At 38.9% G+C, this 5000-nt stretch overlaps 1 long non-coding RNA gene across 1 annotated transcript in view; it reads right to left on the reverse strand.

Moving 5' to 3' along the window:
- Positions 1-5000, reverse strand: part of LOC114568813 (uncharacterized) — a 63579-nt gene that overhangs the window by 57869 nt on the left and 710 nt on the right. The gene's annotated exons all lie outside the window — the stretch shown is intronic.

Below are 5000 nucleotides of genomic sequence, written 5' to 3' on the forward strand. Positions count from 1 at the left end.
AGAAAACAAACCCCATGTGACGCGTTCGTCCAATCAGCTGGCTGGTTTTCATTTCCTGGGCCTAGTGCCACCTGCTGATACAGAATAGTATTTCATTTCTGTACCAGTCATCACATTGAACAGAGAGTATATAGTGGGAAAGAGGTCGACCGATAGTGGATTTTACCGATACCGATAGCTTAGGTTGGGCCGTATTTGCCGATAAAAATCGACCGATAGTATTTAGAATTTATACTGGATAAAAACAAACATGACACTCCAAGTAAAACAGTGCTGAACTTTATTATAAAAATAAAAAAAAACTGTATTTAACCATGAAAACATGCTAAATAAAATAAACATAAATATTGAAGTCAATAAAAGACATTCATTCAAACTGAAACAAAAAGTAATAAATAACAAATAAAACAGTTAAACTGTCGGTTTAGAGCGCTAACAGACGATCTCTGACCTGGAGGGATCTTCCCACTGTATACTCTCTGTTCTCGCTTGGATGCCCATATAAGGCGTAATGTGTTCCTCAAGTTCCCTAGGCTGGATAGAAGATCACCTGTAAAGGCTAGAAAGACCCTCTAGAGGCCAGCAGACCCTTCTCAGCTCTCGCGTAACGTGTGTGTGTGTGTGAAAGATGGCTGGCCAGCGAGGTTGTCAGGTGCTTGTTGAGTTTAACTCCGAAAAGACAGTTAACCCCAGGTTCCTGTTAATCTTATGATGGACATGTGTTGTGATATTTAAACAAACGATCCGTCAACGGCGAAATAAAAGCCTCTTATTTACGAGAGCGGTCTGAGACACCTCCGGTTTACAGCGGTGTGAGTGTGTGTGTGTGTGTGTGTGTGTGACCGGTCTGAGAGACCTCCGGTTTACAGCGATGTTTCCGAGCGAGACTGTCCGAGCGACGAGCCAGCGGCCGGGGCCGGCGCTGCTGGTTGTCGCGTTACTTTATGGAGCTTCTCAACTCCGAAAACTTTGAAGCAAATTGTCAATTTAGCAACGATTTTCGCAAGACTGCCTATATTCGAAATCTAAACAGTTAATTTCTCGCCTAAAACGTTGTCAGAAGTGAATTTAGTGATGAATAAGATGGTGAAAATTGTTAAAATTGTCCTGATGTTGGTCTGCCAAAGAAGTCCCATTCACCTTGTTCTTAATGTGAGAGATAGCCACGCCCCCTGATTTGCATATAAGAAATGGAAATAAATACAGAGTGAAATAAATAAATGTGGCTATAGGAAAATAAAAGTCTCTTGAAATAAATAAATATGGACTTATGAAATAAAAGTACCATGAAATAATTACATTTATTTAATTATTTATGCATTTATTGCCTCATTTATTTATTTTATGATGTATTTATTTATTTATTTGTTTATTCATTTATTTAATTGTGAATAAAACGGCATTCCATATAAACCGACAGTTTAACTGTTTTTATTTGTTATTTATTACTTTTTGTTTCAGTTTGAATGGATGTCTGTCTTTTATTGACTTATATTTATTTCATTTAGCATGTTTTCATGGTTCTAGGGCTGTCCTCGACTAAAGAAATTCTTAGTCGACTAACACTTATAGGATTTTGTCGACTAATCGATTAGTTGATTTAATTGACAGAGCTGTGCGCTTTGAGAGGTGGTTAAGACTAGAAAAGCACAATATAAATGTACTTAATTACCCATCTGTAAAACTGAGTTTCTCCACAATTAATCCTGCAAAAGCACCACTTTAAATCTTGTGTTTACCATAAATGTGCTCAGAAGTTTTAAGTAATTAAGCATGAATAAGCATAAAAAATGACTATGCGACTTAGTTAACTAATTTGTTGGACCAATTAAGTAAAATCGGATAATTTCTCCTGTTCTGTAGACATTAGGGTTGGGGAAAAAAAATCAATACAGCATACTATCGCGATATTTTCCGTGTTAATACTGTATCGATACACAGATGCCAAGTATCAATCTGTTATTATATATGTGTTGGTCAGTTTGTCTGCTTAACGATCCCCATTTTGCAGCAAAGAATTGAAGTGAGATGAACAAACAGAGAAATGTATCTTTTTAGATAAAACAGATGTTGACAAAATGTCCTTTTGGGGACATATTTTGAAATTGGGAAAAATTTGAAGTTGGAAAAAAGGTAATACATTGCAGAATATTGCAATATGTTTAAAATCGCAATAATATCGTATTGTGACATAGGGCTGGGAAAAAAATCAATTTGATTTAAAAATCAGTTGGTAGGTCAAATCAATTCATTTTTAAAAAAAATCGATTTCTTTGATTTTTTTTCAATTCAAATACAGTATAAATAATTTGGAAGTTTAACAATCTTTGTTGCACACTGCACAGTGACTTTTCAGTTAGAGAAAGGGTTTGCCTTTGCAATTTTGTTTATGTTGATGCACTTTAATTAAATATAATTAATACAATAAATATATATTTTTAAAATATATTTACAGTTCGCAGTTATGTTGTTTTAAATGGAAGGGGGGGAAAATAGACTTGAATCGTAAATCGAGTTTTTTATAAAAAAAAATCGCAGATTTTTTTAGGGAAACAAATCGCCCAGCTCTATCGTGACATAAGTATCATGATGATAATACTTTTCCTATTTAAACTTTATTTTTTCATTCAGAAAACAAGAGAAAATAAGAGTTTACTTGCAAAACGTAATGAGCCAAATAATTGTTTTTCTCAATTATTCTGTTTTTGTGATCATTGGGAGCCAAAATCATAATCGCGATTAAATTTCGATTAATTGCACAGCCCTAGATTCAGTATCTCATTTTTTCAATATCGTGCAACCCTAGTCCCAGTCCCAAACCACTCGGCTGACACAGGCCACTTAAGGACATCTCTGGTTTGTTTACTCGGACAATTTTCCTCTTTAATCCCTGATCAGACTCCGATCAGAGGCTCTAATCCGGCCAGATGGTCTTACATCCAGGATTTAGATCTAGATCTAAAAGAACGGCTTTTTCCAACGATCGATACTTGATCTTGTGCTGTCAGACTTTTCCCCTCAATCAAAAACATCTTCAAATCAACACGACAGAAACACACAACGATAACGAAAATAAGTCGTAAGTCACAGCTCTAATAACAGACAAATACTGGATCAGGATCAGAACAGGGACCCCCAGTTATCGATCCGCAAAATATTAGGGCTGCACAATTAATTGGAATTTCTATCGAAAACGCAATATGGACTAGCCTGGTCCTACCAGACTCTGGTCCATTAGCCTGGTCCTACCAGACTCTGGTCCACTAGCCTGGTCCTACCAGACTCTGGTCCACTAGCCTGGTCCTACCAGACTCTGGTACACTAGCCTGGTCCTACCAGACTCTGGTCCATTAGCCTGGTCCTACCAGACTCTGGTCCACTAGCCTGGTCCTACCAGACTCAATAAGGTATTTTCCTCATACAGTATCCTACTAAATATCAACATCTACCAACAACTAACGAGTCATTTTATTATCTGTCATAGCATACACATACACCCCAAAATATTGGTTCCTTTACAAGGTGGTTTTTTTTGGAGAATTTTTGTTGGGAAGTTTTTGTCGCCTTTTTTAAGCAGAAAGATCAAGTTATTAAAGCAACCACTCTCTCACACACACACACACACACACACACACACACACACACACACACACACACACACACACACACACACACACACAGACACACACACAGAAAAACACACACACACACACACACAGAGAGAGAGACACACACACACACACACACATACACAAAGAGACACACACACAGAGAAAAACACACACAGAGACACACACACAGACACACACACAGAGAGAGAGACACACACAGAGAAACACACACACACACATAGAGACACACACACACACATACACACACAGAGACACACACACACACACAGACACACACACACAGAGATAAACACAGACAGACAGACACACACACAGAGACACAAACACACAGAAACACACACACACAGACACACATACACACAAAGAGACACACACAGAGAAACACACACACAGAGACACACACACACACACAAGCACACACACAGAAACACACATATACACACACACACACACACACAATGTTTTGGTCGCCTTTGAGGTATTTTGACACTTTTTTCGTCTTATTTTTTTGCGTTTTTGGAGCTTTTTTCCGACATTTGTCGCCTTTTACGATAAAAAAAAAAAAAATTCAACAGTACACACACACACACACACACATGTCCCGGGACTCAACCCCCCCCAAAAATACTGAACACAAAGTTAGGCCTCTGATGTCATGACGGTGATGTTTGTAAAGGTCCAAATCCCAAAGATATGAAGTTTATTAAGATATAGAAACAGAGAAGTCTCCATCCTTGAGGGGACTTGATGACAGTTTTTGCGTGGAAAATATTCAGGACTTCGTGAGGAAATGGCTGCAGGTCTGTGCCCCCCCCACCCCGAACAGGAAGAGCCTCTTCTGAAGCTCCGCGTGTTTCAAAAACAACATGAAGAGCACGTGCACTGGGGGGTCGCGCGCTCAGACCTGCAGACCCCCGACCAGTCCGCCAGCGGAGAGATCAATTATTATTATTATTATATGAGCATACGCTCTCTCACACACACAGATACACACACACACTCAGACACACACACACACACACACACACAGACACGCACACACAGACTCAGACACACACACACGACCGACCCGGTGATTGACAGCCATCAATCAAAGCTGCTGCTAAAATGCACGCGCTTTAAAAAAAAAAAAAAAAAATATATATATATATATATATATATATATTTTGTTTGTGTGTGTGTGTGTGTGCGTATGAGTCCTGCTTATTTACGCATTTACACACACACACACACACACACACACACACACACACACACACACACACACACACACACAAAAACAGCAAGCACCGGGAACGTACACGCGTGCGCACACACACACACGCACACACACACACACACACTTCATAGATACACTCGCACCAAAAC

Source organism: Perca flavescens, chromosome 14 (genome assembly GCF_004354835.1).
Source record: "Perca flavescens isolate YP-PL-M2 chromosome 14, PFLA_1.0, whole genome shotgun sequence".
In the NCBI taxonomy this organism is placed as follows: Eukaryota; Metazoa; Chordata; class Actinopteri; order Perciformes; family Percidae; genus Perca; species Perca flavescens.